The sequence below is a fragment of the Oryctolagus cuniculus genome, chromosome 1 (assembly GCF_051225735.1).
Source record: "Oryctolagus cuniculus isolate XC-2025 breed Fujian yellow rabbit chromosome 1, ASM5122573v1, whole genome shotgun sequence".
Classification (NCBI taxonomy): Eukaryota; Metazoa; Chordata; class Mammalia; order Lagomorpha; family Leporidae; genus Oryctolagus; species Oryctolagus cuniculus.
The window spans coordinates 85,641,861-85,669,574 of NC_142867.1; the positions used below are offsets into that span (position 1 = coordinate 85,641,861).

General features: G+C 40.5%; 1 long non-coding RNA gene and 3 pseudogenes across 1 annotated transcript in view; 3 read left to right on the plus strand and 1 right to left on the minus strand.

Moving 5' to 3' along the window:
* Positions 1 to 10,826: 10,826 nt before the first annotated feature.
* Positions 10,827 to 11,839, plus strand: LOC138843040 (CLIP-associating protein 1 pseudogene; annotated as a pseudogene).
* A 5,031-nt stretch (positions 11,840 to 16,870) lies between these two features.
* On the plus strand, positions 16,871 to 19,543 carry LOC149128501 (CLIP-associating protein 1 pseudogene; annotated as a pseudogene).
* On the plus strand, positions 16,961 to 20,681 carry LOC100349975 (CLIP-associating protein 1 pseudogene; annotated as a pseudogene).
* A 4,097-nt stretch (positions 20,682 to 24,778) lies between these two features.
* The window catches only part of LOC149128502 (uncharacterized), a 58,772-nt gene continuing 55,836 nt past the window's right edge, over positions 24,779 to 27,714 (minus strand). The window contains exons 2-3 of the long non-coding RNA XR_016233753.1: positions 27,246 to 27,306; positions 24,779 to 25,118 (exon numbers count right to left, since the gene is read on the minus strand). This is a non-coding gene — a long non-coding RNA (uncharacterized LOC149128502). The remainder of the gene's footprint in view (positions 25,119 to 27,245; positions 27,307 to 27,714) is intronic.

Here is a 27,714-nt window from a genome sequence, read left to right on the forward strand (position 1 = left end):
TCTAGCAGAGCAGAGCATGCGCTGCAGGGCACCGAACACAGGCACGCATCAGCGCCTAAAAACCTCCTCACAACATGGCGAAGAGAGGACCCGGATTCGGTTTGCCTGATTGGTAGGGCTTGTAAGCACCTGTGGGCAACTCTAGCAAGCAGAGCAGAGTGTGTGCCGTGGGGCATCGAAGACAGGCGCGTATCAACGCCAAAAATAAAAAGAAAAGGGGAACTGTGGGGAGCAACTCGGACTAGACTGTTACTTGAATTAAGACTTATTCTATGCATCTGCTCTCCCACAATATGGCGCTGGGAGAGGAGGAAACAGCTTCTACACAGCTGCCTCCAGTTCAACCAATAAACTGCAGGACCTGCTCCTGATTGGAGGAGAGCAGCGTACTGGGCATGTGGGTAGCAGAGTTGGGATTGGTGGAAGAGGACAATAAAGGAGGAGAGAGACAACATGCACCAGGAACATCTATCTGAAGGAACACATGAGGAACATCTGAGCAGCCCCCGAGAGAGCTGGCCGGCGGTGTGCCGCTCCCCACGCGGAAGTGGGGAAAGTGGCAGGGGGAACCGCCCTTCCACGGAGGTGGAAGGGTTGGTAGCCAACCCGGGAAGAACCAGCAGCAAACCCGGGGAGGGCCGAGCAGACAAAAGAACAGCGCAGGGTCCTGTGTCGTTCCTCCACGAAGAGGGGGAGTGACACGCTTAATCTAGAGTCATAGTATAACAAGAAAAAGCACCACAGTGAAGAAACCAAATATCTCCAATATGCCAAATAGCAAACGCAAAAAACGAGGTAATAAAAACAAGGAAATCACTATGACGCCCCCAAATGAAAAACACACCCCAATTCAAGATTATGAAGATGATGAGATAGAAGAAATGCAAGAAGCAGATCTCAAAAAATTGATAAGAACATTAAGAAGTTCTCAAAAACAAATTCTTGAACTACAGAAATCCTTAATGGACAAGATAGAAAATCTCTCTCATGAAAATGAAATATTAAGGAGGAATCAAAATGAAACGAAACAACTAGTACAACAGGAAACTGTGATAGTGATGAGAAATCATAATGAAGTGAAGAATTCAATAGATCAAATGAAAAACACATTAGAGAGCCTTAAAAACAGTGAAGCAGAAGAGAGATATCGGACCTAGAAGACAGAGAACAGGAAAGGATACAGTCAGACCAAAGAAAAGAAGAGGAAATTAGAAATCTAAAACATATTGTCGGGAATCTTCAGGATACTATTAAAAAACCCAACATTCGGGTTCTAGGAGTTCCTGAAGGCAGGGAGAGGGAGAAAGGATTAGAAGGCCTTTTTAGTGAGATACTAGCAGAGAACTTTCTGGGTTTGGAGAAGGACAGAGAAATCCTAGTACAGGAAGCTCATAGAACCCCTAATAAACACAACCAAAAGAGATCCTCAACACGACATGTTGTAATTAAACTCTCCACAGTGAAACATAAAGAAAAGATCCTAAAATGTGCAAGAGAGAAACGTCAGATTACTCTAAGAGGATCTCCAATCAGACTCACAGCTGACTTCTCATCAGAAACACTGCAGGCAAGGAGGAAATGCCGAGATATAGCCCAGGTACTAAGAGAAAAACTGCCAGCCCAGAATATTATATCCTGCAAAGCTCTCATTTGTGAATGAAGGTGAAATAAAGACCTTTCACAGCAAACAAATTGAAAGAATTTGTTGCCACTCGTCCAGCCCTGCAAAAGATGCTTAAAGATGTCTTGCACGCAGAAACACAGAAACACAGTCATCAATATGAAAGAAGGTAAAGGAAGGAAACCTCACAGCAAAAGATCAAAGGGAATTCAAAGCATATATTAGAACTTATCTTTGGCAAATGGCAGGGCAAAGTATCCACTTATCATTAGTCACATTGAACATTAATGGCCTGAACTGTCCAGTTAAAAGACACAGATTGGCTGATTGGGTTAAGGAACAAAACCCATCTATTTGCTGCTTACAAGAAACACATCTTTCCAACAAAGATGCATACAGACTGAAGGTGAAAGGCTGGAAAAAGATATACTATGCCAACAGAAATGAAAAAAGAGCGGGCATAGCCATCTTAATATCAGACAACATAAACTTTACCACAAAAACTGTTAAGAGAGACAAAGAGGGACACTATATAATGATTAAGGGATCAATTCAACAGGAAGATATAACAATTATCAATGTATATGCACCTAATTACAGGGCACCGGTTTATTTAAAAGATTTGTTAAGGGACTTAAAGGGAGACTTAGACCCCAATACAATAGTACTGGGGGACTTCAATACTCCACTCTCAGAAACAGATAAACAGGACAGAAGATCAAGAAGGATACAGTAGATTTAAATGACACTATAGCCCAAATATATCTAACAGATATATACAGAACTTTCAATCCTACAGCTAAAGATTTTACATTCTTCTCAGCAGTACATGGAACCTTCTCTAGGATTGACCACATACTAGGCCATAAAGCAAGTTTAAGCAAATTCAAAAGAATTAGAATCATACCATGCAGCTTCTCAGACCATAAAGGAATGAAGTTGGAAATTAGCAACTCAGGAATCCCTAGAGCATATGCAAACACATGGAGATTAAACAACATGCTCCTGAATGAACAATGGGTCATAGAAGAAATTAAAAGAGAAATCAAAAATTTTCTGGAAGTAAATGAGGATAACAGCACAACATACCAAAACTTATGGGACACAGCAAAAGCAGTGTTAAGAGGAAAGTTTATATCAATAGGTGCCTACATCAAGAAATTGGAAAGGCACCAAATAGATGAGCTTTCAATTCACCTCAAGGATCTAGAAAATCTACAGCAATCCAGACCCAAATCTAGTAGGAGAAGACAAATAATTAAAATCAGAGAAGAAATCAACAGGATTGAATCCAAAAAAACATTTTAAAAAATCAGCAAATGAGGAGCTGGTTTTTTGAAAAAATAAACAAAATTGACACCCCATTGGCCCAACTAACTAAAAAAAGAAGAGAAAAGACCCAAATCAATAAAATCAGAGATGAAAAAGGAAACGTAACAACAGATACCACAGAAATAAAAAGAATCATCAGAAATTACTACAAGGACTTGTATGCCAGCAAACAGGGAAACCTATCAGAAATGGATAGATTCCTAGACACATGCAACCTACCTAAATTGAACCAGCAAGACATAGAAAACCTAAACAGACCCATAACTGAGACAGAAATTGAAACAGTAATAAAGGCCTCCCAACAAAGAAAAGCCCAGGACCAGATGGATTCACTGCTGAATTCTACCAGACGTTTAAAGAAGAACTGACTCCAATTCTTCTCAAACTATTCAGAACAATCAAAAAAGAGGGAGTCCTCCCAAATTCTTTCTATGAAGCCAGCATCACCTTAATTCCTAAGCCAGAAAAAGATGCAGCATTGAAAGAGAATTACAGACCAAAATCCCAGATGAACATAGATGCAAAAATCCTCAATAAAATTCTGGCCAATAGAATGCAACAACACATCAGAAAGATCATCGACCCAGACCAAGTGGGATTTATCCCTGGCATGCAGGGATGGTTTAATGTGTGCAAAACAATCAATGTGATACACCACATTAACAGACTGCAGAAGAAAAACCATATGATTATTTCAATAGATGCAGAGAAATCATTTAATAAAATCCAACACCCTTTCATGATGAAAACTCTAAGCAAACTGGGTATGCAAGGAACATTCCTCAGCACAATCAAGGTAATTTATGACAAACCCACAGCCATCATTGTATTGAATGGGGAAAAGTTGGAAGCATTTCCACTGAGATCTGATACCAGGCAGGGATGCCCACTCTCACCATTGCTGTTCAATATAGTACTGGAAGTCTTAGCCAGAGCTATTAGGCAAGAAAAAGAAATGAAAGGGATACAAATTGGGAAGAAAGAACTAAACTATCCCTCTTTGCAGATGATATGATTCTTTTATTTAGGGGACCCAAAGAACTCTACTAAGAGACTATTGGAACTCATAGAAGATTTTGGCAAAGTAGCAGGATATAAAATCAATGCACAAAAATCAGCAGGCTTTGTACACACAGACATTGCCACAGCTGAGAAAGAACTCCTAAAATCAATCCCAATCATTACTAAAAAATCAAGTACCTTGGAATAAATTTAACCAAAGGTGTAAAGATCTCTACAATGAAAACTACAAAATATTAAAGAAATAAATAGAAGAAGATACATAAATTTGAAAAATTTTCATAGTCATGGGTTGGAAGAATCAGTATCATCAAAATGTCCATCATAACAAAAGCAACTTACAGATTCAATGTGATACTAATTTTAATACCAAGGACATTCTTCTCAAATATAGAGAAAATGATACTGAAATTCATATGGAATCACAGGAGACCCCAAATAACTAAAGCAATCTTATACAACAAAAACAAACCTGGAGGCATCAGAATACCAGATTTCAAGACTTACTACAGGGCAGTTATAATCAAAACATCCTTGTACTGCTAGAAAAACAGTTGGATAGACCAATGGAATAGAATAGAAACACCAGAAATCAATCCAAGCATCTACAACCAACTTATCTTCAACAAAGAAGCCCAAATCAATCCTTGGAGAAATGACAGTCTTTTAAGTGGTGCTGGGAAAACCGGATCTTCACATGCAGAAGAATGAAGAAATCCATATATAAATGCAAAAGTCCTACAAAAACTCAATCAAATTGGAAGACCTAAATCTATGACTTGATCCCATCAAATTATTAGAGAACATTGGGAAACCCTGCAAGACACTGGCATAGGAAGAGAGTTCTTAGAAAAGACTTCAGAGACACAGTCAATCAAAGCCAAAATCAACAAATGGGACTACATCAAATTGAGAACCTTCTGTACTGCAATACAGTTTCTCAGAAAAGTGAAGAGGCAACTGATAGAATGAGAGAAAATATTTGCAAACTATAGAACTGATAACGAATAGTCAGAATATATAAAGATATCAAGAAACTCAACAACAACAAACAAACAACCCAGTTAAAAAAATGAGCAAAAGACCTAAGCAGATGTTTTTCATCTGTTTAGAAATCCAAAAGCCCAACAGACACATGAAACAATGCTCAGGATCACTAGTCATCAAGGAAACACAAATCAAAGCCACAATGAGTTTTCACCTCACCCCATTAGAATGGCTTTCAGACAGAAATCAACAAACAACAAATGCTGGTGAGTATGTGTGGAAAACAGGTACCCTAATCCACTGTTGATGGGAATGTAAACTGGTAAAGCCACTATGGAAGACAGATAGAGATACCTCAGGAATCTGAATATAGACCTACTATATGATCCAGCCATTCCACTTCTGGGAATTTACCCAAGGGAAATGAAATCAATATATGAAAGAGTATCTATACTCTTTCACAATAGCTCTTTATAGTATAGAATAGATAGTATAGACTATCTATACTCTTTCACAATCTATACTCAATTCATAATAGCTAAAAATTGATTCAATCCAAATATCTGCTAACTGAAGACTGGATAAAGAAATTATGGGTTATGAACACCACTAAATACTATACAGTGTTTAAAAAAATCCAGACATTTCTAACAAAATGGGTGGAAAACATCATACTTAGTGAAATAAGCCAGTCCCAAAGAGACCAATACCATATGTTCTCCCTGACCTGTGACAACTAATAAAGCACCTAAAAGACAATCTGTAAAAGTGAAACAGAAACTTTGAGAAGCAACCACTTTGATCAGCTCTTGTCTTGACTGTTGAGGAACAGTTTGCCTTTTGTTGTTTTTTCTTTTTTCTTTCTCATACTATCTGTTGAATTTTACCCAATATAACTATATGTGTATAAAGTAAACTGAAAATAGATATTAGTAAAAACAAGAGTGGAAATGAGAGAGAGAAGAGGAAAGCAGCTGGGAACATGGGTGGTAGGGTGGGCACAGTGGGAAGAATCACCATGTTCCTAAAGATATAACAGTGAAATATGAAATTTGCAACTGCAAAACTGTGTATTTCTTCATATATTCATATGGACTTATTTGTAAAGGTACAGTAAAAAATTTACCATGGGATCCCAAATCCCCTTAAGCTGGATGGTAAAAATAGCATTTTGAGTGTTAGAGTGAGCATGGGTATAGGATTAAGCAATAAAGTGATCATATAGACAAGATTAAGGGTCAAAGTGATCATATAAATAGGACTAAATGTTTGATAATAGAATTTAAAAAAGATTAAATGCTCCAACATGGGAAGAAGTCCATACAGCAGATGCATCAAATGACAATAGCTTTAAAAAACACTCTGATCTCAGAATCAGCCTTTAAGTCATTCTGATTTGGCACGTCATGCCATGAGAGCACATCAGGCATGGAAAACCTAGACACAGTGGCAAAAAAGTTTCCGACATGAAAGACTTCCATGGATGAGACCCAAGTGGAAAGAAGTGGTCGTCAAAGGAAGCTGTACTTTGAAGGGAGAGAATGTCCACTTTGCTCGTAACCTTGTCTAAATATGAAAGGAGTTAGTGGATTCAAAAGGCTTCCATATCTTAGGCAGATCATGTCAAGAGCCTCAGATGATCACTGACATCATACATAAGAATGCTAATTGTCAAATTAACAACAGGAGGGGCTGGCGCTGTGGCATAGTAGGTTAATGCCCTGGCCTGAAGCACCAGCATCCCATGTGAGCGCCGGTTCTAATCCTGGCTGCTCCACTTCTGATCCAGCTTTCTGCTGTGGCCTGGTAAAGCAGTAGAAGATGGCCCAAGTCCTTGGGCCCCTGCACCTGCATGGGAGACCAAGAAGAACTCCTGGCTCCTGCCTTTGGATCGGCACAGCTCCAGCTGTTGCAGCCAATTGGAGAGTGAACCATCGGATGGAAGACTCTCTCTCTACTTCTCCTCTCTCTGTTTAACTCTGACTTTCAAATAAATAAATCTTTTTTCAAAAATTAACAAGAGGAGTCACTGTGCACTAACTTCCTATGCAGGACCTCTGTTAGATTATGAGAGTCAATAGTAAAACTTCATTGCAGCCGGCACCATGGCTCACTTGGCTAATCCTCCACCTGCGGCACTGGCACCCTGGGTTCTAGTCCTGGTTGGGGTGCTAGATTCTGTCCCGTTGCTCCTCTTCCAGTCCAGCTCTCTGCCGTGGCCCAGGAAGGCAGTGGAGGATGGCCCAAGTGCTTGGGCCCTGCACCTTCATGGGAGACCAGGAGCAAACACCTGGCTCCTGGCTTCGGATTGGCACGGCGCACCGGCCATAGCATCCATTTTGGGGGTGAACCAATGGAAGGAAGATCTTTCTCTCTGTCTCTCTCTCACTGTCTAACTCTGCCTGTCAAAAAGAAAAAAAAACTAAAAAAATTCCTTGCAAAGATTTACCTCATTTTAATGTATTAATTGGAAGATATTATCTATGTCTCATAAGCTATAGTAATGTCTAAGGGTTCGCAAAACACCGTTCTTGAGTTCTTCTCCAAAGTTAACTCTTTCAGAGATACATATAGAGAGAATTAAACAATATTTTCTTTCCTTATTGTAAAAATAATCCTGTTGTTTTACAGCACAGTAGGGTAAAAGTAGTTAATAACATACTGTACTTTTCTAAATAGCTAGATGAAAAGACTGCTGAATGTTCACACTACAAAGAAATCTTGAATATAGGAAGCAACAGATGCTAATTATCTTAATATCATTAAAATGTATGCATATATTGATATATTATACTGTAACCCATAAATATGTACAATGACTGTAAATAAGTAAAAAAATTAAGTTTCTGAAAAAAACCTGTAAAATTGCCTTTGAGATATGACTTTGAACAGCCTTTATCTCAACTTGAGGAACAGTTTTTTTCTTTCCATGCAAATTATTGAACTCTTTACTTAGTATAAAGTTGGTCTTCTGTATATAAAGTTAATTGAAAATGGATCTTAGTGGAGAATGGGACTGGGAATGGAAGAGGGAGGAGGTGGAGGGGTGGGAGGGCAGGTATGGTGGAAAGAATCACTATATTCCTAAATTTATACTTATGAAATGCATTAAGTTTATATTGCTAAATAAAAGGTTTCTTTGGGGGAAAAAGATCTGTCTCATTCTCAATAGCTACAAAAAAAGACTTAAGTACTTGGCTTGTATTATGTTGGAGCACTTTTTTTCTAGTCCTACTTTGTTGAGTGTCTTTATTGTGAAATAGTGTTAAATTTTGTCGAGTGCTTTTTCCATATTATCGAGATGATCAAGTGGTTTTGTCCATTTTGTTAAGGTGACATATTACATTGATTTGTGTGTGTGTGTGTGTGGAACCATCCTTAAATTCTAGGTATAAAGCTCAACTGGTTACACTGTATTTTCTTTTTCATGAGCTAATGAATAGTTTTCTGGTATTTGTATAGGATTTTTGTATTAATAATCATCAGGGATACTGGTCTGTAGGTTTCTTGTTTCTTGGTCTGGGTTTAGCTCTTCCATGTTCTTTTAAAAGTTTTAAACTTTTGATTTTTCAGAATTAGGACTTTAAAAATATTTATTATTTATTTGAATGGTAGAGTTAGAGAGAGAGAGGAGGAGAGATAGAGAGAGATCTACCTGCTTATTCATCCTACAAATGGTTACAACAGCCAGGGCTGTGCAAAGCTGATTCTTCTGGCTCTCCCACATGGGTGCAGGGGCCCAGGGACTTGGTTTATCTTCTCCTGCTTTCCCAAGTGCATTATCGGGGACTAGAGCAGAAGTGGAGCAGACAGAAACTGAATTGGTACCCATATGGGATGCCAGCACTGCAGGCTACAGCTTAATCCACTGTGACACAGCTTAATACATTTGCCACAGCTTAATCCACTGTGCCACAGCATCAGCCCCAAGTTGAAGATTTTCATCTAGTGTTGATACGTATGGTATGACATAGGATTTGATATTATCTTCAGGAATATGATGTTATTTATTAAATAATCTACCCTTTTAAATCTATTTCCTATATCATATCATTCATATGCCAAGGACCCACCAAAGTATAGGTCTGTCTCTGATTTGTCATTTTGTGGTTTAATGAAGGGGAGAGTGATCCAACATGGGAAGCGAGATACTCAGCAGACTCATAGAATGGCGGATGTCCTAAACAGCACTCTGGCCTCAGGATCAGCCCTAAAGGCATTCCGATCTGGCTGAAGAGCCCATGAGAGGATTTCAGGCATGGAAAACCAAGACACTCTGGCAAACAAACAAACAAAAAACTAAATGAAAGATCTCTGTGAGATCCCAGTGGAAAGAACAGGTCTTCAAAGAAGGAGGTACCTTTCTCTGAAGGGAGGAGAGAACCTCCACTTTGACTATGACCTTGTCTAAACAAGATAAGAGTCGGAGAACTCAAAAGGCTTCCATAGCCTTGGAAACTCATGACTGGAGCATAGGGAGATTACTGATGCCATAAACAGGAGTGTCAATTTGTAAAGTCAACAACAGGAGTCACTGTGCACTTACTCCTCATGTAGGATTTCTGACCTTAATGTGCTGTACATTGAGATTTAATGCTATAACGAGTACTCAAACAGTATATTTCACTTTGTGTTTCTATGGGGGTGCAAACTGTTGAAATCTTTACTTAATGTACACTAAACTGATCTTCTGTAAAAAAAAAAAAAAAGAAAGAAAGAAAAAAGAAATTATCAATTCCCAACTTGACTCTCACTGGGATTAAACATGACAATAGGTCTGATCTGATTTCATCATCATTTAAAAAAATCATCTATTATTTTTCACTTTATGTTTCTGTGTGGGAGCAAACTGTTGAAATCTTTACTTAATGTATGCTAAACTGATCTTTAAACTGATCTTCTGTATATAAAGAGAATTGAAAATGAATCCTCATGTGAATGGAAGGGGTGAGGGAATGGGAAAGGGGAGGGTTGCGGGTGGGAGGGACATTATGGGGGGGAAGCCATTGTAATCCATAAGCCGTACTTTGGAAATTTATATTCATTAAATAAAAGTTAAAAAAAATAAAAATAAAAAAATAAAAAAAAATTTGAGAACTCCAAATGTGGCACATAGGATAGAGCATTGAAAAGTCTCATGTGGTGCTAACAGTATAGTGTGTTCTTTTTGTGAGGATAACTTTTTATTTCTGTAAGTAGAGGTGGAATCACTCAATCATATAGTAACTTTATAACTTTTAAAATTAATTTTATAAGAAACATCCAAACTGTTTACTGAAGTAGTTATACTACTTTGAATCCCAGCTATTAGGAATGGATGCACTGCCTCACTTTAAGAAGCTGTAGGTACAATTTCCTTCATCAAAATCCCTCACTGGGGGCAGATACCAGTAATCCAAAAGTCAAAGGTTATTTCTTTCAGAATGGACTGCTGATCTATGAGATATTTCAGATCTAATAATAGAAAATCACCGCTCTACCCACACCTTTATTTAAATCTGACTTTTAATGTTCCATCAGCTGCTCTTCAGACACACCAGGTTTCTATTGCAGTTTGCAGGTTGCATTTCTGAAATACAGACTCTTAGCAACCTTCAGCAAAAATACTCAATAAAATGGTAAACCCAAGTATATTAGAAATGTAATATTTCTAGTTACATAAATCAGGAACCAATCTCCAAAAAGAAGAAATATAGTAGTACTCTATTATGTGATTTTCAACAAAATGACTCATTTCTGAATTGAAAAATAATACATATTTACAGATCCAAAGTAGCAGTATTCAGCAACTCCTGGATATGTCTTCCATGAGGGAGTCTTTCTGATTGTCCTTTAGTGTTTGCAAGATCTAGATCTGAATCTCACCATGGAGTCTCCCCTGGATTTTTGCTTGGCACAGGTGTTGCAAGAAGATATTTAGAGACAACTGCAAGTTGATCAAGAAATGATAAACTATTTCTTGGAAGCCAGTTGACCTTAAACATGTCAGATAAACTTGTGGATAGACTCACTACCTCTTTGGTGAACTCTAGCAATTACAAAATAGTTCTGTGGGCATGACATCCTATCCCTCCTAGTGATGCAATTGCATGATCGTCTGTTGAAAGCACAAATAGACACAGTGCTAAGTCAAATGGGCAGACTGTGAGATGGTAAAAAGTCTGGGGGAGAAAGACCCAAATATTGCTGCTAAAGATGCTAATCCCCAGTATATTTAGGACAAAATGCTCAGAAGCACCAAACACGAGAATTTCTGTACTTGAGAAGGCATCTTTCTCCCCCTTATTGCAACATTCAATGCCTCTGGAGCATATACTCAACACAAAGAAAATTTTGCCATATATGTGGTGAAACTTACTCAGAGATACAGTCATGTTTGAGATTCAGCAACAAGTAGCTTCGTGGAAATATAAGTACATTCAGGAGAACATGTGAAGGCAGATCTCCACAAAAAGGATTGCCACAGTTCAAGCTGAATGTGATTTTTGCAAAACTTGATGAAGTTAAAAAATAAGGCAATGAGACACGATCTGTGATGATACAACCTTTGATGATGAAGAACCTACAGATGGTAACAGACAGTTACCATTATATACCATCTTTTACCAGTTCTACATTATCCAAAGCTCCACCAATTTCTTGGAGAAACACTGGAATGGGGACCACTGGTGGGCTTGGGTTATCCACTATTGAATCTCAGTCCAAAGTTGCAAAAGGAAGCACCAGTGCAATGGATGAAGTAGGCTTATTTATGAATAGTACAGATTCCAGCGGAAATATTAAAGAATCCATAAACAAAATATGAGGACTTTTATAGGGGACAGGTATGATTGCGATCAGAGAATTAATGGTTTAAAAATAATTGGATCTACATACTAGGCCATAAAGCAAGTCTCAGCAAATTCAAAACAATCAAAATCATACCATGCATCTTCTCAGACCACAGTGGAATGAAACTGGAAATTAGCAACTCAGGAATCCCTAGAGCATATGCAAACACATGAAGACTAAACAACATGCTCCTGAATGAACAGTGGGTCACAGAAGAAAGAAAAAGAGAAGTCAAAAACTTTCTGGAAGCAAATGAAGATAACAACACAATGTATAAAAACGTATGGGATACAGCAAAAGCAGTGTTAAGAAGAAAGTTTATATCAATAGGTGCCTACATCAAGAAATTGGAAAGGCACCAAATAGATGAGCTTTCAATTCACCTCCAGGATCTAGAAAAACTACAGCAAAACAAAACAAAACTAGTAGAAGAGGAATAATTAAAATTAGAGAAGAAATCAACAGAATTGAATCCAAAAAAATTACAAAAGATCAGCCAAATGAAGAGCTGCTTTTTGAAAAAAAATAAACAAAACTGACACACCATTGGCCCAAGTAACTAAAAAAAGGAGAGAGAAAACTCAAATCAATATAATTAGAGATGAAAATGGGAATGTAACAGCACACACCACAGAAATAAAAAGAGTCATCAGAAATTACTAAAAGAGTTTTAGGCCAGCAAACAGGAAAATCTATCACAATGGATAGATTCCTGGACACATGAAACCTACATAAATTGAACCATTAAGACATAGAAAACCTAAACAGACCCATAAGTGAGTCAGAAATTGAATCAGTAATAAAGGCGCTCCCAACAAAGAAAAGCCCAGGACCAGGGGATTCACTGTTGAACTCTACTAGACATTTAAAGAAGAACTAACTCAAATACTTTTCAAACTATTCAGAACAATTGAAAGACAGAGAATCCTCCCAAATTCTTTCAATGAAGCCAGCATCATCTTAATTCCTAAACCTGAAAAAGATACAGCAGAGAGAGAATTACAGACCAATTTCCCTGATGAACATAGATGCAAAAATCCTCAATAAAATTCTGGCCAACAGAATTCAACAAAACATCAGAAAGATCATCCACCCAGACCAAGGAGGATTCATCCCTGGAATTCAGGGATTGTTCAATGTTCATAAATCAATCAATGTGAACACAACATTAACAAACTGCAGAAGAAAAACCATATGATTTTTTCAATAGATGAAGATAAAGCATTTGATAAAATACAATACCCTTTCATGATGAAAACTCAAATAAACTGGGTTTATAAGTAACATTCCTCAACACAATCAAGGCAAGTTATGAACTGGAAGTTTTAGCTAGAGCCATTAGGCAAAAAAAAAAAAAAAGAAATTAAAGGGATACAAATTGGGAAGGAAGAACTCAAACTATCCCTCTTTGCAGATGATATGATTCTTGATTTAGGGGATCCAAAGAACTCTACTAAGAGACTATTGGAACTCATAGAAGAGTTTGGCAAAGTAGCAGGGTATAAAATCAGTGCACAAAAATCAACAGCCTTTGTATACACAGGCAATGCCACATTTGAGAAAAAACTTCTAAGATCAATCCCATTCACAATAGCCACAAAAACTATCAAATACCTTGGAATAGACTTAACCAAGGATGTCAAAGATCTCCATGATGAGAATTACAAAATCTTAAAGAAATAGAAGAGGATACCAAAAAAAAAAATGGAAAAATCTTCCATGTTCATGGATCGGAAGAATCAGTATCATCAAAATGTCCATTCTTTCAAAAGCAATTTATAGATTCAATGTGATACCAATCAAAATAGCGAAGACATTCTTCTCAGATCTGGAAAAAATGATGCTAAAATTCACATGGAGAAACAGGAGACCTCAAATGGCTAAAGCAATATTGTACAACAAAAACAAAGATGGAGGCATCACAATATCAGATTTCAAGACATACTACAGGGCAGTTATAATCAAAACAGCATGGTACTGGTACAGAAACAGATGGATAGACCAATGGAACAGAATAGAAACACCAGAAATTAACCCAAATCTACAGCCAACTTATATTTGATCAAGGAGCTAAAACAAATTCCTGGAGAAAGGACAGTCTATTCAATAAATGGTGCTTGGAAAACTGGATTTCCACATGCATAAGCATGAAACGAGACCCCTCCCTTACACCTTACACAACAATCCACTCAACGTGGATTAAATATCTAAATCTATGACCCGACACCATCACATTATTAGAGAGCATTGGAGAAACCCTGAAAGATATAGGTACTGGCAAAGACTTCTTGGAAAACATCCCAGAAGCACAGGCAGTCAAAGCCAAAATTAACATTTGGGATTGCATCAAATTGAGAAGTTTCTGTACTGCAAAAGAAACAGTCAGGAAAGTGAAGAGGCAACAGAAAGAATGAAAGAAAATTATGCTACTGATTAAGGATTAATAACCAGAATCTACAAAGAGATCAAACTCCACAACAACAAAACAACCAACCCACTTAAGAGAGGGGCCAAGGACCTCAATAGACATTTTTCAAAAGAGGAAATCCAAATGGCCAACAGACACATGAAAAAATGTTCAAGATCACTTGCAATCAGGGAAATGCAAATCAAAATCACAATGAGGTTTCACCTCACCCCAGTGAGAATGGCTCACATACAGAAATCTACCAACAGCAGATGCTGGCGAGGATGTCGGGAAAAAGACACACTAATCCACTGTTGGTGGGAATGCAAACTGTTTAAGCCACTATGGAAGTCAGTCTGGAGATTCCTCAGAAACCTGAATATAACCCTACCGTTCAACCCAGCCATTCCACTCCTTGGAATTTACTCAAATGAAATTAAATTAGCAAATAAAAGAGTTGTCTGCACCTCCCTGTTTATTACAGCTCAATTCACAATAGCTAAGATATCGCATCAACCTAAATGCCCATCAACAGTAGACTGGATAAAGAAATTATGGGAGGCCGGCGCCGCAGCTCACTAGGCTAATCCTCTGCCTTGTGGCGCCGGCACACCTTGTTCTAGTCCTGGTCGGGACACCGGATTCTGTCCCGGTTGCCTCTCTTGCAGGCCAGCTCCCTGCTGTGGCCAGGAAGTGCAGTGGAGGATGGCCCAAGTACTTTGGCCCTGAACCCCATGGGAGACCAGGAGAAGTACCTGGCTCCTGCCATCGGATCAGCGTGGTGTGCCAGCCGCAGCGCGCTGGCCGTGGGGGCCATTGGAGGGTGAACCAATGGCAAAAGGAAGACTTTTCTCATTCTCTCTCTATATCTAACTCTGCCTGTCAAAAAAAAAAAAGAAATTATGGGATATGTACTCTTTAGAATACTATACAGCAGTAAAAAAAATAAAATCTGGTCATTTGCAACAAAATGGAAGAATCTGGAAAACATCATGCTGAGTGAATTAAGCCAGTCCCAAAGGGACAAATATCATATGCTCTCCCTGATTGGTGACAACTAACTGAGCATCAAAAAGGAAACCTGTTGATGTGAAACTGACACCATGAGAAACAATGACTTGAGTAGTCCCTGTCCTGACTGTCAAGGAACAACTTTTATTTTTTTCCTTTTAGTATTTTTTTGTTCTACTTAATACCATTGGTTGAACTCTTTAATTAACACACAATTATTCTTAGGTGTTTAAATTTAACTGAAAATTGATCCCTGTTAAAAAGAAGAGTGGGAATAAGAAAGGGAGAAGATGTACAGTTTGGCACATGCTCATTTGGACTTACCCTTAATGGTATTGCTAGAAATGTGCCAGGGGATTCCAATTCAGTCCCATCAAGGTGGCATGTACCAATGACATCTTACTAGTCAAAGTCATCAATTTAAGTTCATAATTCATCATACAGATAGGATTAAGTGATAAAGGGATCACATAAACAAGACTAGTGTCTGCTAATAATAACTGATAGAATTAAAAAGGAGAGAATGATCCAACATGGGAAGCAGGATACACAGCAAACTCATAGAATGGCAGATGTCCTAAACAGCACTCTGGCCTCAGAATCAGCCCTTAAGGTGTACTAATCCAGCTAAGAAGCCCATGAGAGTTTCTCAAGCATTGAAAGCCAAGACACTCTGGCAAAAAAAATTACCTAAACGTAAGTTCTCTGTGAGATCCCAGTGGAAAGAACAGGCCATCAAAGAAGGAGGTACCTTTCTCTAAAGGGAGGAGAGAACTTCCACTTTATGTCCTTGTCTAAAAAAGATTGATTTGTGAACTCAAGAGGTTTACATAGCCTTGGCAGCTCATGACAAGAGCCTTAGGTGATTAATGACATCATAAATAAGAGTGTTAATTGTTAAATCAACAACAGGAGTCACTTTGCACTTACTCCCCAGGTTGAATTTCTGTCCTTAATGTGTTGTACTATGCAAATTAATGGTAAAACTAGGACTCAAACAGTACTTTATACTTTATGTATCTGTGTGGGTGCAAACTGTTGAAATCTTTACTTAGTATATGGGATGAGAGAGGGAGCAGGAGATGGGATGGTTGTGGGTGGGAGGTGGTTATGGGGGGAAAAGCCGCCATAATCCAAAAGTTGTACTTTTGAAATTTGTATTAAATAAAAGTTTAAAAAAATAATTGGATCCTTACTTTTGGCTGATGCTACCAATTGTGATACCTCTTTTCAACATTTTTACCATTTGGATGGAGTCTTTAAACTCTCTGCTGGCCGGTGCCGCGGCTCACTAGGCTAATCCTCTGCCTTGTGGTGCCGGCACACCGGGTTCTAGTCCCGGTCGGGGCGCCAGATTCTGTCCCGGTTGCCCCTCTTCCAGGCCAGCTCTCTGCTGTGGCCCGGGAGTGCAGTGGAGGATGGCCCAAGTCCTTGGGCCCTGCACCCCATGGGAGACCAGGAGAAGCACCTGGCTCCTGCCATCGGATCAGCGCAGTGCGCCGGCCACAACGTGCTGGCCGTGGCGGCCATTGGAGGGTGAACCAACGGCAAAGGAGGACCTTTTTCTCTGTCTCTCTCTCTCTGTCCACTCTGCCTGTCAAAAAATAAAAAAAACTCTTCTAAAAATATTCAGTCTCAGGTAGCTGTAGGAGGTGTGTGCCATGTTGAGACTTATGACATTATTTATGAGAAGTACATTTGACCACAGAGCTGAATCCATTATGCCAATCAGTTTTAAATTTATTCCAAATTGTACCAAAATTATGATCACATTGATGTTGCAACTGTTTAATAATTTGTCACACACACATCCCCAGGCTAATACCTGTCATAAGCAATTGTTCCTCTTGATCTATCATAGTTGGAAGGTACTGTTCTAAAATTTAGATTTTCTTTTGCTAGAATGGCAAACACATTCACTAGAATGCCACTTGTCAGTAAAGAGAGGAGTACGTGAGGCCAATTCTGAAGCAAGCATGGAAATTAGAAAATGTTTTGAGGTTTCCAAAGTCACTTCAGCAAAGCAAAGCACTTACACCACACCTTAGAGCACCTGTAGCAGAAAGCTGTGCAGTCCCATCTGCCAAACTCAGCATGGTGTATCTGCCTCAGTCTAACTGCTCCCTTTATAGCTCCCAAAAGAGTCTTGGTACCCTACTCTCTGGCAAAAAGAAGTTCAACTAGAAGCACCATGTCTAGAGCTTCTACAGTTAGTACCAATTCTGTGTCTATGACAGGTCCCTGCAGCGCGGGTCCCCAGTTGTGAATGTGGCAGTCAGTTTCAAGTCTCTTTCAGGGGCAACACTTTCAGTTCTGCAGGTGCTTTGCCTCCATGGTCATATATAATCTTAGTGCAGATCCACAAGGGATGGCAAATCTCTGGAAGTGCCATCAACGTCATCTTCATACTCTTAGATAACTGGGGCTGCGGTCGCACCAACGTGGTTTCACAATCTCAGCAATCTGGACCTGTTAATGCTGTGGGTGCAGGAAGCTGGTTAAGGGCCCCAGGGAAATTGTTGGGAAGTGACTGTGGTGGTATTGGACTTGTTGTGGGTTCCTCACATGCCTGTGACATTGTCTTCAGAAAAGTGAAGCAAGTTTCTCAGGACTAAGGGATATAGCCAAGAAACATGTCCAAACTTAATACTATTAGACCAATTTGGGGCTGATCAGCTAGGAAGAATATCCACTTTCATGAAAGCTATGCAAGTTTTGAGCACAAGTACAGACCTTGAAGTTTCTATTGCTTATGCTTTGAAGAAGCCTGTGAAGAGGATGTGAGCCATGTGCAATGTATTCTGATAATGAAGCCTGAAGTGATGCTTCAAATGTTGGCCCTAAGGCCTCTTTGCTACAGGAATGGTGCTGTCAACCTGAATAACAAGATGAAAAACAATCAAAGCAATAGAGACTCTGAAGAATAATGATATTCATTTGGGGATAGCATGGTAATGGAATGGCAGAGCCTTGCAATAGGAAAATGCATGCCATAGAAAACCAGGCAGTTATTCAAAGAGATTGAGGCAAGGAATAGCTGTTAAAGACAAAAATGAGGGAGACTACAACAGGCATTTTGAAATGATCATCTTTGGCCACAATGATTAATAAGCAGGTGACATTACTCCAAAGTTGAATAGACAGTTGCCAGACGGATGTCCTTGATGAAGCACTTTTTGTATTAGATAGTGGTGGCTTCTGCATAATGTATTTGTGGCAGTCTTTTTTGATAGTTACTTTCAGGCAGTTGTGCACAAGAATCCTTTCTTCATAACCTGGCTTTACTTACTGTGATTCTACCAGCGTTTGTGTTCGCTTCACAGTGGCGTTTCCCATTATCTGAAGCAGACTAAAGGTGTAGCCCAGGTTATCAGCCCCTGTGCTAGTTCCGACTGGTCAAGAGAGCACAGGGGGATTCTGAGCCCCCAGAACTTATTGAAGAACAAAAGGACACTGAGTCAAGTGGGACTGAAGAGACCGTGTGAGATCTTCAGCTAGGTATTTGCCAACCCTCGTAGTAGGAGAATTTTCTGCATGTTTTTAGACAGTCTTCTGGATTTTATAATAATTTGTAAAGATTACTTTCAGGAATGGCTTTTTGCTCTGCACACATGACTACTTAACAAAATGGGAGCAAATCTATTGGAATCTGTGCAAGCAAAAGTTCAGACAGCTCTAGATGTCCCAGGGACTCCATTCCATTTGATGAGCAATTGAATATTTGGTAAGATTTATTGTGGATCAAACTCTAAATCCCAGGATCAAAGTTGTAATTGTGAAATATATTACAAAAATGGTCAGAGATACAGATCTAACAGATTTTGGAAACACTAGTGAGACAAGGCTTGCTGTTTCTAGAATCATGACTCGAACAACAGAACTAGACAGTTCACATGAAAAGGCAGCAAAATTGTGCTAATCTGTTTAAACTGAACACTCCTGAATTTACCATGTTACTGTGTTTCCTGCCTAAAGCATTACAGGATGGTGCTGCCAAACTCCTGCATAACCACCCCGAGAATTCCAGCAACACAGGGATGGGATCTCCAAGCAGCAGGACCAGCCCCTTGACCTCACCCACCAGCTGTTCCCACAGGGGCTGTCTCAAAGCATCCTGGGGTATGATGCAGAGAACCTGGCTAGGAAGACACTGATAGTTCTTTGCATGGAGTGATAAAAGCCATTGAGAAGTTTAGTTTTGGAAGCCAAGAGAATCTAAATGAGCCAATTAAAGAAGACGGCAGAGAGGATTGTGATATTCTGCCCCATGATGGAGGAGCTCCTCCAACCAACTGAGGGCTGGGGTTTCTGGGAAGTGGAAGGAGGCAGGACAACTCGGGATGATAAAAACTCCCTCACCAACACTCAGCTCCTCGTGCCTCGCCTGGGTCATGTACATCAGACTACAGTCCATATCCCTACTCAGACTATGACAAAACAGCCCTGAAGGAAGCCACGTTTGATGATGATGTGGAGCAGTTTCAGTATGTACTCAACAGCCATTCTGAGCTGATAGCTGGCGTTCTGATGGAGCTGTCCCACAACAAGGAGAGCTGGAGGAGAGGAAAGGCGCTGGGCTGGGGCTGCTCAGGATCATGCGGGAAGACAGCCAAGGCATGCAGAGGAGCACTCCAAGACCATCCTGCTGCTGTTGCTGCTGGAGACACTGGGAGACAAAGAACATTTTATTCAGACAATAGCATTGAGAGTTTTATGGAAAATCCTAAGAAACAAACAGCAAGATTTAAAGTAAATGTTCAAACTCATAAGGAGGTGGCAGCCTTCAAGGCGACTACATCCACACTAGCTGACTCCCGGATCAATGTATTGAAGTGCTCTGCCCTAGCATCCAGAGGGCTGACTATCCCATCAACAACACAGCCATCAAGAGGCAGACTGAAGATAGGGATTTAATGTAAGAGTTAAGGTGCAGGTTAAGATGCCTGCATCCCACATTGAACTACTAGGGTTCTATGCCCACTCTATTTCTGATTCCAACTTCCTGCTAATGCAGATATTGGGAGGCATCCAGTGCTTGTCAAGCAAGTAATTGGTTTCCTGGCACTCATTAAGGCAATGTAGATTGAGTAGATTGAGTTTTCAGCTCTTGGCTTTGGCCTCAGGCTCAGCTCTGCCCCCCCATTGCAGGTATTCAGGCTCTCATTCTCTCCCTCTCCTCCTGCCCCCCCACATTTCTCTTCCTACTCAAGGGATCCTGGCTGTAGCTCCTGACAGACATCATTCTGAACTTGCTATATGGTTATGAAAACACCAAAACTAGTGTATGAGGCTAGCAGGTTTTGCTTAGTGATCATTTATTGCATCATCAGAGAGGATGTGGAACATCACCTCACACAGCTCGCAGGGAGCAAGATGCAGCTACTAAATGTACATAGAAAGAGGGCCTAGGGAACCAACAGCTCCTCCTCCCAACTCTGCATGCAGCTAAGGGCAGCACCTGTCTCTGTGTGAACTAGTAACCATCAGTGATGCCTCCTAGAACTCTCCCCAGCCCCTTGATCAGCTGCCGAATCTGTACAAGAAAGCCTGCAAATGTTTATTACATCATGATTGTTAATTCCAGGTTTTGTTTATAATCTTATTGGTATTCAATGTAAAAGAAGACCTGTATTAGAATCATCTTACAAAATCAGAGGAATAGGAAACAAGAAGGGCCATACTAAGTATGTCTTGTACAGCTAGCTGAGACCACAAATCACATGTGTGGGGTACTATTCTTAAAAATCAAAGTTCTCTTGGTGGGCATTTAAGCAGTGAAGATGTCACTTGAGAGACCTAAATCTCATATGAGTGCCTGGATACTGTGGTTGCTCCATTTCTGGTTCAGCTTCTTGCAATGTACACCCTTGAGTAAGCAGATCATGGCTTGAGTACTTGGGTTCCTGCTACCCACATGGGAGACCCAATGTAGTTCCAGGTTCTTGGCTCCATCCTAACCCAAGAAGATCTCCATCTGTCTGTTTGCTTTACTACTTAGATGCACTATTTTCTTTAAAAGATTTATCTAGTTGAGAGGCAGAGTTATACCAAAGAAAATAGGGGAAGAGAGAGGTCTTCCATCTGCTGTTCAACTCTGCATATGGCTGCAACAGCCAGTGCTAGGCGATCCAAATCTAGGAGCCAGGAATCTTTTCCAGATCTCCCTTGTGGGTGCAGGGGCCCAAGCACCTAGGCCATCCTCCACCGTCCTCCCAAGCACACCAGCAGGGAGCTGGATTGGAAGTGGAGCAGCCAGAACTCAAACTAGCACCCACACAGGATGTTTGCACCATGGGGGGAGGCTCAATCTACTAAGCCAATGCAGCAGCCCCTCAGATGCACTATTAGAATGGGGCTTCTTCTAGCCATCACAAGTATTCGAGAGTACTTGGTGATTCAGATTTGGTGCCATCATATTTTCTCTTCTGGCAAGTTCTGTCTAAACTGCTCAATTATAAAATTCTCAATTAGCCTGATAAATTGCAGCTTTACCATCTCAGTTTTCTGTTTAATTTGGGGCTAATAGCGGGGGGGGGGGGGTCACTGTTATGGCATAGTGGGTAAAGCCACTGCCTGCGAAACTAGCATCATATATGGGTATCAGTTCAAGTCCCAGTTGCTCCACTTATGATCCAGCTCTGTTAATGGCCTGGGAAAAACATCAAAGGATGGCCCTGCTACCCATGTGGGAGACCCAGAAGAAACTCCTGGCTCCTGGCTTCAGCCTGGCCTAGTGCAGGCCATTGCACCAGATGGAGAGCGAGCCAGCGGTTGGATGATCTGTTTCTCCATCTCTTTCAAAATAAACAAAATAAAGAACACAGAGGGATTAGGCATCAGAATCAGTTCTTGAAATTTTATAAATCAGGGGCCGGCGCCGCGGCTCACTAGGCTAATCCTCCGCCTAGCAGCGCCGGCACACCGGATTCTAGTCCCGGTCGGGGCGCCGGATTCTGTCCTGGTTGCCCCTCTTCCAGGCCAGCTCTCTGCTGTGGCCAGGGAGTGCAGTGGAGGATGGCCCAGGTGCTTGGGCCCTGCACCCATGGGAGACCAGGAAAAGCACCTGGCTCCTGGCTCCTGCCATCGGATCAGCGCGGTGTGCCGGCCGCAGCGTGCCGGCCGTGGTGGCCATTGGAGGGTGAACCAACGGCAAAGAAGACCTTTCTCTCTGTCTCTCTCTCTCACTGTCCACTCTGTCAAAAAAAATAAAAAATAAATAAAAATAAATTTTATAAATCAGGAATTTCCTTAATCGTGTGTTGAAATAGTCATTGTGGAAGGAAAAGTAATTATGATGAGTGGCAGACTGCAGACAAAGAGGATTTGGAACACCCTTGGAGAGCCCATTTTGTTTCCATTGTCAGGCCCACTTGCCCAATGTGAAACACCACCTCACTGACATGAGGGCAGTGGAAGTGAGTGAGTGTTTCATGTAAATTGCAGAGTAAGGATCTGGCAGCTACTACTTAGCTCCAGGCTCCTCAAGGGAATGATGCAGATTGAACTTGGTATTGGAGGGTGCACATTTAGCTCAGGTGCAGGTCCCTGGCTGGTCAGCAGTCCTTGTTGTCCTCCTTTGACTGGTCAGCAAGATTGTCTTCTTTTAGGAATTCTGATGTGGCAAAGTGGAGTTTGGTCAGTCAGGTGGTACCTACTTCTTGCTCAGAGCCTGAAGTTCTTAGGAAAAAACCCAAGGCAAGAGCAAATATCAAGATGTTATTTATAGAGGAGATAAATGACCTCATGAATCTTATGATCAAGGACTCTGTGGGGCCAGCTGCAACACTCCATTTAGTAAGTTGGTTTTAGTAAGAGGTTGATTTGCAAACAAACTTTAAGGTAAGGAAGGGGAAGGAAGGCCTGACAGTATCTAGCATGTGCATTAAAGGCATTATGCAGGGACTCAGTTTCAACATGAGAAACCATCAGGCCCCCTGTCTGATTGCTCCTATAAAACTAACTATAGACTTAATACATTTTGAGTAAAAATTGTCAAGTGATAATTCATAATGCAGTCAAGAAGATGTCTATTATCTCTTACTCTTCTATTTTTGAGCCTCTAAATGGAACCAATTATTCCATAAGAAAAAAAAAAACTTTTGATGTTCATTACCGTGAGGCACTTGCTATTCCAGTGCAAAGTCCCCTGCAGCTTAGGACCGAAAGCCAACGTTGGGGAGCCCACATGTGCATTCCTACCCCTGGTTTCCACAAGTCTCCCCTTTTCTCTAACCCTCCAGATTTGACGCTGGATGTTGTGAAAAAAAAAAAAACCTGATATTTTATTTGGAAATATGCACTGAAAATGAAGGCTTTGTAACACTCAGGAAGAAGGCAGCCAGGCTGTGTCACTTCTGGGTGTGTGGAGGGGTGTCTTGCGGGTATACAATTCTCTACTGCTGCTGTTTAGGGAACGCCAGGGTGTGCTTTATGTGGTTGAATTCCACTGTGGGTCAGAACAGCAAGACCAGGCCTTATTTTCATTGATATACACTGTTAATATTTAATTCATGGACTTTGTTTTTATATTCTACGTGTGTGCTGTGGAGTTTCTCCTCTATTATAGAAATGTGCATCCTGGTGAGATGATTTGAGCTATTTTTTTTTTGCTTAGTCCAGTAAGAAAGCACTTTCTCCTTGAACTCTGGGACTCCCAGAAGGTCATCATGGTCCCGTATGGTGGGCAGCAAGGAACTGGAACCCTGTCCAGTGTCCCCACAGCACCTGCAGAGGGCCAGCCATCAATGTCACTTGCTAGTCTTCTGTCTCCCAACTTGGAGATGATCCCTTCATAGGTCTCTTGGCCTCAAGCGGAGGCTGCCTCCTGACTTCTTGAGGTTGCTCCTGCCTCATCAGAAGGGTGGCCATGTCCATCACCACGTTCTGTGACCCCTGACTGCACCTCACTGCCATTACCCCACAGGACTCACGTTCAGAGAAACAGCAGACCTTGCTACCTCACTTCCCAGGGTAGGGTCAGTGAGTCTGGCTTCCGGCCTCCCTCCCAGCTGCTGCCTCCTGGGCCCTCCTTCTCCATGGCTTATCCATGGTTCCCCACTGCCTTTGGGGTTAATGGAACTGATGCTGTCTCTGAACTTTTTCTGCTCTACCCTGCTTTACTGATCAAGCTTTAAAGGCTCAAAAATGAGAACTCTGTGGAACCCCATCAGGACTTCATTTACAGCAACATTTGGACACAGTGAAGATAATGGGTACCAAATCAAAGCTAGACAGAGGTGATAGATTCTGGAGCACCTTGGCACAGTGTGGGGGTGGGGGGACTGTAGGTCACGATGAGGTATTGTATCTTGTATGAAGAACTGGAGGAGAGGAGCTGGTAGGTTCCAAGTACAAAGATAAGGAAATGGAAAATATTTTCAAAAAGAAAAAAAATACTCAGAAGGGGATCAGCCACCAAGATAATTTTGTTGGCACAGTGGTGTGTTTACATACCCTACATTGGGTGAGTTTCAAAAAACCAAGTGTTTTTTGGAGGGGCTTCTTCATGTTACATCCACATCCTTGGCTATATATTTTTTTGTTTCACTTTCATTTCAAATAATATTTGAGGGGCAGAGACAGAGCTCGCATCCATTGGTTCACTCCTCCAAAGGCCTGCAATGACTGGGGCTGGGCCAGACCCAAGGGAGGGTCCAGGAACTCAATCCAGGTCTCCCACATGGGTAATAAGGACCCCAGTGACTCGACTCCCCATCACTGCCTGCCAGGGTTTGCACTGATGGAAAGCTGGAGCCAGGAGTAGAACCAGGAACGAACCAGGCATTCTGATGTGGAACATAAGCACCCAAACCAGCTGCTTCACCGCTAGGCTGATGCCTGCCCATCTCACGTTCAGGTGCATCATGGCAAATGCACACATGCTTTTTGTTAGCAACATGCTAAGATTTGCTATAAAAGAAAATAACAAAAGAAATTTTGAGTTTGAAACAACAAATAAAACTTAATTTTTTAAAAATGCCAGTTAGTAATTACAGAACTTCTGGTCTCTCCACATTCTTGACAATACCTGGTATCACGAACATTTTTAATTTTAGCCAGTTTCTTGTGAAGTAATACATCATTATGATTTTTAGCTTGTGTTTGAAGACTAGTGTTGAGCATATTCTCATGTGCTTATTGGACACTCATATCTTTTCTTTCATGACGTATTCAAATATTTTGCCCAGATTTTACTGTATTATCTCTTTGTTGTTGAATTTTAAGAATTTCCTAAGGCTACAAGAGTGCTATCAGATTTTATATATATATATATTTATATATTTATATTTATATATATATGTATATATATATAAAATTAGATAAAAACCAAGAGACTGAGAAAAAGTAAGTTTTCTTCATGGTAGCTTTCAAAAAGCACAGATCTTTATTCAGATGAGGTCTAATTTTTCAACCCTTTCTTCTGTGATTTTTCTACCTAAGAAACTTTGGCCTACAGGGTTGCAAAGCTTTCTCCTGAAAATTGTGTAATAAGTGACATTTATGACTCATCTTCAGATAATGTTCGCATAGGTGTGAGATAAGTCTCCAAGTTCATTTTTTTCACTATGTATACTTAATCGTTTCAGCGTTGTTTGCTAAAAATAACACCCCTATTCTTTCCCCTATTGAATTACAATTTTCTGTAACATACATCATTACCTTGTCACTCTCTGTCTTCAAGTGATGTTATTATAAGAACCTTACAAAATACTTCCATTTTTTCCTCTTCCCAGTCTGTGTGCTATTGTTATCATACATCTTATGTCAAAACACATTACAAGCTCTCCATTTCATTATTTTTGCTTAGAAAGTTAACTACTTTTTAGCAGTTTTTTTTTTTTTTAAAAAACACATTTGTAGGATTTTTGTTGAAAGTTGTCAAAGGAAGTTGAGAAAGTACCTCTCTGATGGCTTCCAATAGTTTCCCAAAGCCAGGTAGAAATACCTAGGAGAAGGATGTGGGGGCCCCTGCCGAAGTTCATAGTTAAATCAGGATAGAATTGCCTGGTGTAGTCATTGACATTACCCAAGATTGTCAGGCCACAATAAGAGGGCTCAACACGAAAACTCAAGGTTTTTTGGTGGTAATGTCCACATGAAGGTGAGATTCTGCCTATTTACAATGTATCTTTAGAACATTCGAGACCAATACTGTTCAATACAAAATAATGTAAGCCAAAAAAATGAACCATATATATAACTTGAAATTTCCTAATAGCCACATAAAAAAAATAAGAGGCAATAGCATTTGACCCAGTGGTTAAGAAGTCACTTGGGATGCCCACATCCCATGTTGGAGAGTCTGGGTTCAAGTCCTAGCTCTACTTTCAATTCCAATTTCCTGCTACTGTGCACTCTGCAGGACAGCAGTAATGGCTCAAGAACTTGACTCCCTGCCACCCATGTTAGAGACCTGATTGAGTTCCTGGCTCCCAACTTTGGATTGGTCCAATGTTAGCTGCTGTGGGCATTTGCAGAGTGAACCAGCAGTTAGGAATGCGCTCTCAATCTCTCAATCTCTCTAGTCAAAGAAGAGAAGGGAAGGGGAAGGGAAAAGAATAGCAAAATAAACAGGCAAAATCAATTTAATATATTTAACCCAATATATCCAAATTATTTCAACATATATCCAATATAAAAATTGACCAGATATTTGAAGTCAGGTATGAATCTTATAACACATCTCAATTAAGACGAGTGACATCACAAATTCCTAATAGCTGCCTATGGACAGTGGCTGCAGTTTTGGACAATACATCTCTGGACAATGATTTTTGTTTTCCCCTTCCAACAGCAGTTTAGTTCAGAGGCCAGGATTTTAAATCAAACCCTTATCATGTGTTTTTCTTCTCATTAAGGCCACACACTGACGGGATTAAGTAAGACTGATATGATGAGACATTATGATGGACTATAAGAATGATAGGAACTGAGAGAATGCAATGTTAGTCAAATACAACAAAAGGTGAGTCACATACACAGAACAGAAGGTCATGAAAAGATTCTGTAAATGGAGCAGCTTGAGCCCCCTCCTACCTTTGAAACTCTTGTTTTTGGATTTGCTTCTTATAAAGATTCTTTATAATTTCTCTGGCACCTAAAGGACATGAACATTAACAAAAATGACACAAATAATTCCATTTCCTAGCCAGTACACATTTTAGATGTAACATTTTAAAAGAAAACATCAGGATTTTGAAACTTGACCTATAAATTTTTTTTGACAGGCAGAGTTAGACAGTGAGAGAGACAGACAGAAAGGTCTTCCTTTTTCCGTTGGTTCACCCCTCAAGTGGTCACTACAGCCGGTGTGTTGCGGCTGGTGTGTTGCAGCCTGCACGCTGAGCTGATCTGAAGCCAGGAGCCAGTGTTTCCTCCTGGTCTCCCATGTGGGTGGAGGGCCCAAGGACCTGGGCCATCCTCCACTGCACTCCCGGGCCACAGCAGAGAGCTGGACTGGAAGAGGAGCAACTGGGACAGAATCCGGCACCCTGACCAGGACTAG